This window comes from Aythya ferina, assembly GCF_964211825.1.
Source record: "Aythya ferina genome assembly, chromosome: 3".
Classification (NCBI taxonomy): Eukaryota; Metazoa; Chordata; class Aves; order Anseriformes; family Anatidae; genus Aythya; species Aythya ferina.
The window spans coordinates 8,385,321-8,398,080 of NC_140298.1; the positions used below are offsets into that span (position 1 = coordinate 8,385,321).

At 42.9% G+C, this 12,760-nt stretch overlaps 1 long non-coding RNA gene across 1 annotated transcript; it reads right to left on the bottom strand.

Annotated features, from left to right (window-relative positions):
- Window positions 1-4,207: 4,207 nt before the first annotated feature.
- On the bottom strand, window positions 4,208-10,047 carry LOC311433868. Its single transcript, XR_014691010.1, has 6 exons — window positions 9,844-10,047; window positions 9,062-9,235; window positions 7,489-7,666; window positions 6,670-6,808; window positions 5,828-5,973; window positions 4,208-4,332 (listed from the first exon to the last, which is right to left on the bottom strand). It is a non-coding gene; the product is annotated as an uncharacterized lncRNA (long non-coding RNA).
- Between the last annotated feature and the right edge of the window lie 2,713 nt (window positions 10,048-12,760).

The following is a 12,760-nucleotide window of genomic DNA, read 5'->3' on the forward strand; positions in this document are numbered from 1 at the left end:
CAGAGCCTCAGTATGAGGTAGGAAGCACATTTGTCTGACCCACAAAAACACCTCCTTGGGATGCCGCATTGTGCTCAAAAAGTGAAATATTTTCCAGTGAACAGCAGCGCAGAGATAATTATTTTATAATGCTACCTGCTCTACTCGGGTGCATTTTCAGCTCATTTTCTTCTCCGGTGCCAATGCCTCTCATTCGCAGTGGTCTGGTTCCTACTCAGGGGGCAGCAGGCATCTTGCACTGCTATTTGTGCAAAGCTGAATTTGTATGTCAGCAATTTGTTATTGTTACCTCCTGCTGGATGATAGGGACATTTTCTGCAGCATGACAGCTAAGTAATCTCTCACCGTGTGTACCTCAGATAAAAAAACCTGACAATCTCCCGTCTCTAAAGACTGCCAGGCGAGCAAACATAAGGAGACAGTGATCAGCTTGGACTCCAGCGATTAACTCAATATTTACCTGGTGTGTATTAATAGCTTATTAACACAAACCTAATTTGATCATGGCAGGTGGAATTCTGTTTGGAGATGCTCGAGGAGCAGCTCCACTCCCTGCCACAGCAGCCTGCAACATCTTTGGGAGAGCATAGCAGGAAAATCACAAAAACTCCTGGCCTCTGAAAGGGTAAAAGCTATCAGTGGAAAGCACACAAAAGGAAGAGAATTGGTCCTATGCATGTATGTGTGCAGACGTTTGCTACCAGAAGCCCAAAGCTGTGCATCCACGCCAGGAAGCCAGAACTCACACAACTTCCCTCCCAATGTCATTATGCCTTGCAGGCAGGAGAAACCAAAGCCATTTTTCTTTCTTTCTTTTTTTTTTTTTTTTTTTTTTTTTAGTGCAAAGAGGTGAAATATTGAAGCTTTGAAATAACTAATTACCCTCCCTTTGAGCTATCCCAAGGACAGTTTCAAAGAAAATGACGGAGGATTGCTGCTAACTCCATATATTTAGAGCTAACAAGAAAGAAAGCAGTGAGGCTTTGAACGGGAGCCTGCCAGAAAGTGTCACGTCCCTGCCACCTTGTGACAAGGCGCTACAACTGCAAAACCCCAAAACCCCTCAACCTTGGAGCTTCAGGTTGGACCTGGCTCTCCTCTGGGATGCCCAGAGGGGAGGGAGAGCAGCGGTCCTCACCGGAGCATGGGTATCCTCGTCAGTGGTCAGCTCTGCTTTTCCTCCTAGACAGAACTCTGCAGAGTGCTTCAGGGTTGGCTGTTTAAGAGAGGGGAAAAATAGGTTAGCCAAGTTTTTCTTTTTTTTTTCCTTTTTTTTTTTTTTTTTTCCTCCTCTCCCAGACTTATCTGATGTTTTTGCCTGCTTTGCCTCTTCCTGATTTCCTTTTCCTAAGAAAACAGCCGCCTTTGGCCTTCTGAGGGGAACTTTTATGTAATGCTTGAGAAAACAACAGAAAAAGTGAGCGCCTTCTTTTTAAAGCCTCAGCCAAGGAGCCATGTTATCGCAGCTTCTCCATCCCCACCGCATGCAGAGCTGTGGCACGGAGCCAGCGCTGCTCCTCCTCCATTTCATCCACGAATCCGCCTGAAGAAGTGAGGTTAACACTGGTTTCCCATTGTTCTGGCTTTCCTGCAGGGGCTGCCTCAGAGCCATCAGCCCTCTGATGGAAAGGGCCTTCCTGCCTCACAGGCCCTGGCACAGCTTGCAAGCTGCCTGTGCTCCAGCTGGGGAGGGGTGGTTTATTCCCCTGTTCCAGCTTTCCCAGAGGAAATCCAGCTCTGCTGGGCTGGGAGAAAGCCACTGCTGTTGTGTGCAGCTTGCATCCAGTTTTTCCATGGTATGTAGGCACCTAAATCAGCTCACACTGAACCCGACAGAGATTTCTGCCTCTGATGCTATAAGAGGTGAGAGGTCACCCATAGGACAGAGGTGCGATATCTCCTGGTTGCTTTCCAACAGCACTTGCATGCTACAAGATTTCAGTGCAGGGGAACAGTCACCAAAGGCACGCTGTCTAAGGCTGAGGGTGCCAACAAAAGCTCCACTGACCTCTGCCAGCCTTCTGTTGTCACCATTCAGCTCAAGAGAACGGCCCCCACTGCTCCTTGGTGAGATCACTGATGGCTCCACAGGGCACTGACAAGAGCATCAGGAAAATAACCAAAGGGAGAAGTTCTTACTGGCAAATTCTTATTTATGGAAGAAGAAATGCTGTGATGACAATATTGCTCTGGGATAACTGTGAAGCAATGAATATCAGGGAACCAAACATCAAAACCAAACAAATGATTTTGATCACCTTCTAAACTTTAAAAAAAACATCATCTAAAAATAGTATTAAGTAGTATTAAAAGTATTTTTATTAAGTAGTGTTAAAAATATTTTTTATGCTGATCCAGAAATAAAAGTTGCCATCAACGGGACCATGTCAGCTCTTCTTCATGGAGCAGGGCCACAGAAACCCACAGCAGAAATTTGATAAGATAAGTCACTCCACAGTGAGTGCAAACTTCCATATGAGTTGGCAAGTCAGCTCCTCTACATCATGAATCTAACTAGGACAAGGCAACCTCAGGCATCACGAATGGCGAGATAACAAGAGACACATTGAGGACATGCCTTGAGAATGTCACCAATACAGCTTCCACATCAGGCAGTAGTATGGACGCAACCTTAAAAAGCATTACGCAAAACAACAGACAAATTGTCCAAATCTTCTATCACGGCAAATGAAAGCTTAAACTGAATAGGACAAGACCAAAATAATTAGCAGACACTGCTGAATGCCCTACATATTTGAAGCTGAGGAAGGACAAAGGGCAAAGAGAAGGGGACTGATTCCTCCTACTTACAGTGGGCAGATTCTGAGCAGAATTATATTCCTACAGACCAGTGCATGTTTCACAGAATCACAGAATCACAGAATTTTCTAGGTTGGAAGAGACCTCAAGGTCATCGAGTCCAACCTCCAACCTAACGCTAACAGCCCTCCACTAAACCATATCCCTAAGCTCTACATCTAAACGTTTCCTACCTGATCAGGTTCAGATTCTGGGAGGACATTTTTGATACTTATTCTGGACATGGAAATTGAACCCTGAGAGTAAACAGAGCCTAAGATTCCCAAAAAGAAGCATAAAAATTGAAACTCAGTAATGTAACATCCAAATAAATAAGTTGAATGTTTTAAGTGTAACCAAAGAATAAAAGCATGGTAGATATTTTTATTTAGCATGGTTTATAGCACTTGATTCATGGTTCTCCTGGACAAGCGTGTTGTGTCAGGCAGTCAATGGGTCTGGAATCAAATCTTAGCAGCTAACACTGACTTGCAACAGCTTACTGACCCATTGCAGATTACTTTACACCCCCACACTTCAATCACCTTGACTTGCAGCAGAGCAATCTAGAGGAAACGAGAACCTGGAGGAACGTGGTGTCTGCAGCTCTGTGAGCGAGCTGGGCCAGCACCGTCAGGCTGGAAAGCAGAATTTTGCTGGAGTGGGGGTGTTGTATTTTTGGAGGAACAAAATATAATTGCTTATTCTTTTCCATCCTCTTCTTTTAGATGTCTTTTGGAGAGAATCAAGTTCTTACCCTGGGTTCAAAGGTTACATCTTTTCAAGGTCATCTTGAGGCAGCCAAACCAATTAGTCAGTGGTAGGAGTAGAGATGGGCAGATGTGGTGGAAATAGTGCATGAAGAAGCTCCTGTCTCTCCTAACATGAATGAAAGGATATCAAACAATAAGAATGGCATGCTTAAAGTGCGGACATAAAGAATCTGTCTTGGGAATTTTTTTATTTAGTTATGTGGTCTCTGAGCAGTTTGCTTGATGAAACAACTAAATCTTGGTAAGTGGAAATGATATTTGATTGCACACCTAAACCTTTGCTTATAGATTTACTGCTGTTGCTTATGCACAAGAACAATTAGATTTGCTGTAATGAGATCAAAATGCCAGGTGCAGTTTATGTATATATCACAGAAGTCTAGTTGGATAAATCAGTGCAGACAACAGTGCAGGGGAAAGAACCATTACTTCTGAAGTGCATCCAGGATTAATTTGCTCTAGTAGATCTGTATCACCTGATATCTTTGTAGTAATGACCTGATGTATCAAAGCAGGCACACAATTAGCTTTAAGAACATTTTTAGAATGTCCATTCATATTCAGCTAACACAAGATTTAAATGAGGAGTACTTACCAGTGGTACAGTGAGCTCCCAAGAGACTTTCTAACTCATAGAAGCTGACAGACCACTTTCCACTTAAAATAGTTAAGTAACTCCATGCTAGGCATACTGTTGAAAGCCTCCTTTAACCTTTAACCAGAAGAAACAGGTCTGCTTGGAGAGACGATGTTTGAAAGCCTGTCAGAACCGATTTGAACACCTTGTTATCCCAGCACAAAGTAGGAGACTGAAAACAGCAGCTGGGCTGATACTTCTAAGCTTTCCCTATGCATTTTAGCTATGTCAAGATAGGCATCAGAGGAGAAATACGTATGCCCTGAAGATGTAGTTCAGGATGTAGATGGGTAATTGATTAAAATAGTCCTCAAGTGGAGGGTAAAACAGGTCACAGGCACTTCTGAACTGAGCAGCAAGTACCTCTTCATTAGCTTTCTTGGCAGGATCAAATAACAAGTGTTGATGCAGCGTTTGATATCTACAAGAAAAGTAGCAGTAAAAGAAAAAAAGCAATGGGATCAAAAGAAGGGCACGGCACAGAGAGGTTGTGAAGTCTGCTATTTTATGAGGAGTCCTACAAGCCACAGTAGATGCCTGGGATCTGTGGATGTTTGAAATCAGTGGATCAGCATAATTGAAGATGCTTAGCTCTGCCAGTGAAGCTGAGAACATGGGTTAATAGAGGATGTTTAAGTAACAGCTTTGTAGAAGATACAAGTCGTCTTTGTCCCCAGGCTGAGCCAACCAGAAGCCAATAAACATAATACTGTCTCAGGTCTGGGCTAACATGCCTTGCCCTTAAACCTCCTCCACCTGGTAAAGTGGCAACAACAATTTGCTGTGATACCTGAAAAAGCCCATAGCACCTCTGGCCAGGGGCTTAAATATCCCTTGCTCTGGTATGCAAAGGCACGTTGCAGGACTGTTTATAGGCAGTATGTAAGTGGAGCTTAGAGACACAGCAGTCACGGGTCCTGATATTCTCAGCTTTGGCGTGGGTGGATTCACACCCCATTGACTTCTACTCTGAGTACAAGATTTTAAAACCCTGTCAACAGCAAAGACATTTTCTAAAACCTTTGTGCCATTGTTAGCACTAGCTCAGATTCTTGCAATCCTGCAAGCTGGAGGTGATCAGCCACCAGCAATGGATTTAACACCGTGGGAATTACTCCTTGTAGCTTAGGCTGGGACCTGATAACATGGTGTTAAGGATATCTATGGCAACCAGCAACCTGTCTGTCTTAAGGCTGGTTGCAAGCATAAGATTTTACCTGTCCCATAATTAGCCACAGAATCTTTAAGAAATGGAAATTATTTTTTTAAGACTCCTATTGCAAGTAAAAGGTACCCAAGGGAGAAGGAGGTTATATAAAATCTCACAGAAGCAGACTGCAGAAATACTTCTCCAGATATAGTTTAGAAAGAAATACATGAAAACAATGCAAAATAGAAATAAATTATAGATTTAATATACAGGGATGGATAGGGTTCTTAGGTCTCTTCCTTGTGTAAAGTTTCTGTGTGATCCTTGTGTGAACATATGCAGAATGGGCATTGCACAACTCTGTGAGCACAGTACAATAACAAGGGGAATGGAAGACTTGCAAGAGAGATTTATTTATTTTTTTAAAAAAGTGGAAGATGTCTCAGGGAGGAGTGGTTTTGATCTTACCTTCGTCTTGGAGGAGGTGTTTTACTATGCAGAGTGCAGTAAGAGTATGTGAAATAGCAAACTGCCCCCAGATCTGTGCAGTCCTTGCCCAGCCACAGCATGCTCACCATGCACCTATCCAGTGCAGATGCTCTATCATACAGGACCTACAGGGAAAAGGCCTGTCTTACAAAGCATAAAAAGACACAAGTATTTCTTTAATAAGAACAGACGCTCTCTTCATCATCAAATTTGAAAACAGGAGGATTTATCCAGCAGATGGCAACAGCAGACCAGCTTGGAGAGTAAGGACAGCATTTGCAGACTGCAAAAAGCTCTCTGCCGCACTGTGCGCAGTGCACTACACCTTCCCGAGGTGTGCTCCTTTCATTCCCTGTAATGTGCCCACTGAGTACCCCAGGCACAGTTCACTAGCACAGAAAAAAAAAAAAAAACACAAACACAGTGTTTCAGCTAACTGCAGTGCAAACACTAGAGCTCTTGGTTTTTCATCTAATTCTGCTTACGGGGCCTTAAAAAACATCCTCTGCGTTTTAAAGAGCCTAAAAATATGGCTCTCACTGAACAAGCACAATTTACCTATGTATATTCTATTGCAAATAATAATAATAATAATAATAATAATAATAGTGCAAGGGGACATTAAGTTTTGAACACAAAAAGGAGCCACAAAAAATACCAAGCATCTAACTGGCATTTTATCAAAAAGTAGCTTTTCCTTGCCACACACGGAAGCCAGATTCACGGCCTTAACTATTAACCACATTCTTCTCCTCGCTTCTGAGCCATCTTAAACAGCTGCTCTTAGGAAGTGCTCGTTATTGCCTGGGAAAGGTGATTACCCTGCTGGAAACTGTAGACTCAGCTCTTGGCCTCTGGAGGAAAGAGCTTTGCCGTGGACCCCAGGTGTGGCAGATGCCGATATCCGTGGAAGGATCAGGGAGACTCCAGCGCCGAGCTCCACCTCACTCTGCCCAGGCCCTGGGGAACACGTGGGAGTTATATTTAGTCATCATCACCCCTGCGCCATTGTTTTTTTAATCAAAATTATGAGAGCGCCATTGTTTTTAATAAATAGCAGTGTTGTTTTGTCACTTGAAAAGTATAATGTGAATGGACCTTGAGGAGACACGCCAAAAGAAAAATTTACAGCCAAAGGCTCCAGTCTTTCTCCAAAATGCAAGCACTGTTTAGCTTTCCCCTTAAGCTGAAGTACAGGCCAGATTCAGGCAGTGAAATTGTTCAGGTGTAATATGAAGCTTGAGGAGCACAGGAGAGGTTGTGAATGGCTGTGAATGTCAACTGATACTCCTTGGAAATTAAAAAAAAAAAAAAAAAGAGTGGAAAGAATTAATTTGTAATGAATCCCTGCAGAGATCATACAAGGAATGGGTGGGGGAGGAATGCCCAAGAGCAGCAGCCAACACCATGCTTCAGTGGGACCTAAGCTGGCATTTTTGGCAACACGGCTGCACACCATTTACTTTTCACTGAAATCAGTGAGAGCTGATCATCCTGGGGAAGGCAGCACATCAGCTGGGACTCTGGAGAAATGACTGTAGGAAATGTCAAACCCCTGTTTGGCATCCTGCTGTTTATTTATCGTCCCCATCCCTATCTCTGTTCTCAGGAAAAGAGTGATGTTATTACATTGTTATTACCATGCTTGCTAAATGCAAGAGCTGCTGCAACACTGTCCTCTTCGCTTTACTGATGCTCTTGGTTGTGTCGCAGGTGAACATCACAGCTGTGTTTCACTTTCCTAGGTATGTTCTATTCAGGGGATGACAATGCTATTTTAACTCTTTTCGGCTCTCACATACTTCTTCAAGAACACACCTTCAGGAAAAAAAACATGTTATGTTAAAGAGCAAACTGCCTTCTGAGAACTCTTAAGATCTTTTATCACTCATGCTAACACATTTAGTGAGTGAGTGTGTCATGAATTATCTTTATGTTAACACTGTTTACAAATGATGGGAATAAATCCAAATGAAATGGAGAAAGTTTCCCTTTGTTCACATTTCAATGCAGGGGCAGAATTATCACCTTGGAAGGAACTTTCTTCTACCATTGGTGGATATTAAAAAAAAAATCAAACAAAAATCCCTGCCACACCACAGCACACACAGCTACTGCTTTTAATTAGTTAGTTTGAAGGCTTTTCACTTGTTCTTTGCTCTTCTAATGAGGAGGACTGTGAGGTGTCTTTGAACTAGCTACAGACTTGAAAGATTTAGTAAACAAGGATTCTTTCTACCATTTCTGGTAAGAGCCTGTCCTGACAGATGCCTTCTTCCTCCTGAGGTTTGGACCATGGCTTGATCTTTTTTTTTTCTTTAACCTCTGAAGCATTTCATAACGTGATGGGCAAGAACCCAGAAGTAATTAGACTGATTTAACGTTGGAAGTGTAGACAGAAGAAGAGATTGTTGAAAATCATTGCTGTTCTCAAAGCTGACACTGCTGGGTCCCTCAGGTCTCAACTGTTACAGTGCATTTTTGAGAGGCCCTGGTGCATACAGCCCTTGGTCCTGTTTAGAGTCTGCAGACTGGTTGCTGAGATATCCATGCAAGCTGTGCTCTTTTCCACAGCTTTCCTGGAGCAAAACAGCTTGTCCCTACTGCTGTTTCAGTGCTGTGCACACAGAAGTAGGGAGGAAAAGAGAGGAGTACAGGTTACCATGATGGCAGGGTACAAAATGCCAGGGGTCACTCGCGTACTGAAATCTATTCTTCAGAAGTTTCCATCATAGCATACAAAAAGCTGAATACTTCCAAATCTGGCAGTGATAGGCTGGCACAATGCCCTGAGCCATGTCTTACATAAAGAGTTTATCTCCTGTACAGTGCTCTTTATCCCACTTTTGCAGTGAATCACTAAAAATATCTTAAATCATAAAAGCTATGGCCAGTATAACTGTGCTTACTCTTGTTGAGGTCTGAGCAGGGACCTTTCAGACTCTGGAAACAACTGCAGCCTTCGTGCTCTCCTGATGGCTCCCTCCTTGCAGCCCTCTTCACACCGACTGGATTACCTGCCAGGGTTTTTAGTGCATGGGGCACGGCAGCTAGGGACCTCCGAGAGGGGCACTGAGGTACAGTCACGTGCTTGAGAACAGGTTGAGTGGTCCTGTACCTCTGAGGGTGCGAGACCATTAGCCCTGGAGGTCTGAAGGCCCTCCAGTTTCCTCCACCACACACTCATAACCCATTAGCCACTGGAAAATTTACCTCACGATGAAGCAGGAGAGGACCTTTTCCACATATCAGGGGTTGGTCCAGTCTCCATCCAAGCAGTGAAGATGTGCTTGCTCATCTGGTCCTGGGCTGATGCTGCTGTCCTGGCCAGCAGAGGCCTGTGTACCTCCACCCATCAGTGCAGATGGTCTTTGATGCTGTACCAGCCTGGAAGAGATTTCAGTGAAACCTTTAGACTGCTTTGCCACTGAAGCCTATGCTCGAATCACAAACTTTGATGTTAAATACTCAAATTTTCTGCTAACTGTAATAGAGTCTAGCTTCTCTGCTCTTTCCCAGGGAAGAAGGCTGTGGATGTGCTACATCCATACAAACCCAAGGGAGGGACTCTGAGGGAGTCCCTGTGCTGACCAGAGGGGCCCAAAGGGTCTGATCCTGGATTTAGGGGCAGCTGTGCACCAGAAATCAGCCATGGCCAGGACCACGAGTCAAGTAGGTTGTGGAGTATAACATGCCCTCAGAGGCTCCAAATCCCTTCAGTTACCTGGATCCCTGAGGTTTATTTTAAAGAAACATAGTTATAGCCATCCCTGTTTGGAGTAAAGCTTCAGATGGTCAGTTGCCGGGAGCTATAGCTGGTGCAGACTAGCAGTTTGCCAGGAAACTTTACAAGACAAAACATATGTCCCAAGAGTCATTCTAAGTCATACAGAACTTCAAAGAAGTTTATATGCAAAGGCCGAAAGAAAACTAAAATGCACATGCTGATGGGCAGCAGCAAGGGACACGAAAGGTGAAGACTAATATTGAAATACCTATAAACTTCAGTTGTTTCTCAGCAATGTTGTACTTCCAGTGGGACAAGGAAAGAGAGAAGCATGCAGCCACTTTATCCAAGTCAAACCTATACAAAGTAATTAAACTTGCATTTATCAAGCCAGATAGCCAGCACAAAAATATTGGTGTCTCTTATTCCTCCACATATATCAGATAAAGGCTTTTTGGCTGTAACATTGACATTTTTGTGCCTATTACCTCATTAGAGACTCACCTACACTAAAAGAAAAAAAAAAAAAAAAAAAAAAAAAGAGAAGCTGTTTTTAAGCACCAAACCCTCTTTAGTGCAGCCATTGTTTTACTGCTGTGTATGGGGGCATACTGAGAAGCTTATTTTCATTCAGAAAATCAAATGAGCTTTACCAGTACAAGAGCCCTCTCCAACAACAGAACTGCAGCTGCCGTATCTTTAGCACTGGTGTAATTACAGAGGTCAGGAATCAGGTAACACCACTAACATTATTTATTTATTTATTTAGTGCTAGATAAAGCAAAGATAAATAAAATTGCTGAGGTTGATGCATTGGTTATTGTTTTTATTATTTGTGCTGTGCTTTTGCACCCTGTTCCAGGTGCTGCGTGAAAACACAGAGCAAGCCATGATTTTGCCTGGAATTCATGAATATTCAGGTTTGGGCAGCTTTCAGCACCAAACTGAATTGGGACACACTATATGCCAGTATAATTAGTTGGAATAAACTGGTGTACCGAAGAACAATATTTTGAAAGATTTTAAATGTTTGGAGAAAGAGCTGTCAAAGTCTGCAATCCATATCACTATTCCCATCATGAGGTAATCTATCACCAAACATTGGCTTCTAAAACAAAATCTGGCATATTCATAGTTTACCACATTATGTCTCCCAATCTGCTTTCTTACCCTTTCTCTTTCTCAAATGTTGAGGCTGCATTGCATTTTCCCTACTATTCTGAGAAAACAGAACACTTTGCCAATATGCTCCTTACTTCTGGTTATTTTTAAATCTCTGCAAAAGCTCACACTTTCTTCTGTAGCCAATGCCTATTGTTTATGGAAGCAGTTCCAATTTACTTTCTATAAGGAAAAAAAATATTAATCTACTGCCTCGAAAGCACTGCAAGTATTTGCATTGTTCTCCAGCATTGTTTTGCTTATATAAAGGAATTCTTTGGAACCCCAGAGGCATTGAGTCTCCCTCATTTGCTTACTCTTTTTCACCCCCCACTCTCAAACGGTGGCTTTCAAGAAGTGACCTTTTTTTTTTTTGGAGGCCAGCTTGTTATTTTGGGTTGTATTTCCCTGCCGATTGTTCTCGTTTCCTCCCGCGCAGCCCTGTGGCGAGCCTGCTGCTGCTGCACTCTTCAAAAACCCCGACACAAAGCACGGTGCCCTCTGATTGCTGCGGGTAGCCATGGAAAGAGCTGACCGTTGGCAGCCTTTTGGATCCTCGAACTGATGGCCAAGAAAGTGTCAGCTGCTCAGAGTAGCCACAAATTATAAGAATCTGGCAAATGCAGTCATTAGCCACCTTAAATGCACAGTATAAATCACGCAGATGCTAAGAAATGCAAGTTTCTAGAACTGCTCTCAGCTCAGAAAACTTCGCCCAAAGGTGTCACAGTAACACCCTGATAAAAACCTGATCTCAACTTGCATGTCCGAGCAGCTGATAAACTTCTCTGCAGGTTTACCTGATGGGGATAAATGCTCCTCACCAGATCCATGCTCTTCCTCTTAGCAAGGTTTTCTATTAATATTGCAAACCTTTTAGAAGAACACTCAAAATTAGTCCCTTTTCTCACAGTACCTCTGCAGGAGCTGAAAAAAATTGCATTGCTATAAAATAATGAAGCAAAAGCACGAGACACATGTAGGCTCCGGCACAAGCCTGGAAATTAATGAAAAACTCCAATGCATTGTTCAAACATATATCTTCACTGCTCTAAATTGCTGAGAGCAAAGTCCAGCCACTATAGGACAGGTGAATTAGCCTTCTCTGAGAAAGCAACGCTAAGTTGCAAAATACCAATTTACTCCACTGTGGGAGCTCACGGTCTTGAATCCTATGTGCTGTCACTGAGCCTAGCAATGAACCAGCACATCTCAAATGCACTCAGCAGCAGAACATTTACATCTTGCTTCTCCAAGGACTGCTGCAGGCCTAGGAGGCTGGAGCTCCCAGGAACCAGACTTTAATTCAGAAGCAGCATGTACTGGAGTGTTTGTAATAAAACGTTCTCAGAAACGCCAGTTCACCAGGAATTTGAAAGCTACTCACTTCAGTTGGACTTGGAATGTAACCCAAATGTGAAAAGATGAGGTTTCTTGGTTTCTTGTGAACTTGAAACCCTGCTTTTCAGCCAAAGCCTGTCAAGACCCTGCTCTCAACTTGCATGTGCAAGGCACAGAGATAATTAGTGGAGTCTTTCAAAGAGTCATTTCATTTTGAAGCAGTTTATATTTCACAGGGTTCAAACTGGGACAAAGTGCATTCTTTCACCCAAAATATTTGTAAAATTTTTCACTTCTGTTTCTTTTCTGCTAATCATTCCCATCTGCCACTGGCTGCAAGAAAAACCCCAGTGTCCAAATTTTAAAAAGTGCTTACCTATTTTCATATCTAGTTTGTAATTTTGCAAGCTTCACAAAACTGACAGAGCAGGTAAAGGAAAAAGGAAGCTGGTTCTAATGCAGCCTTTAATCACAGTGTACTTACTTCATGATGAGGTGTAGTAGGACACTGAGAAATCGTGTTAGCCAAGGTCTGAAGACAGTCTAGTAACAACACAGGTAGTTTTAAATAAGTGGCAAAAAGAAAATGAACACCCCACACCCCGCCCGAATCTTCTAACCTTGGCAAAAATCTACAGTATTCACAGTGTGAGACAGAAGGAAGGTGATGAAAAGGAGAAAAA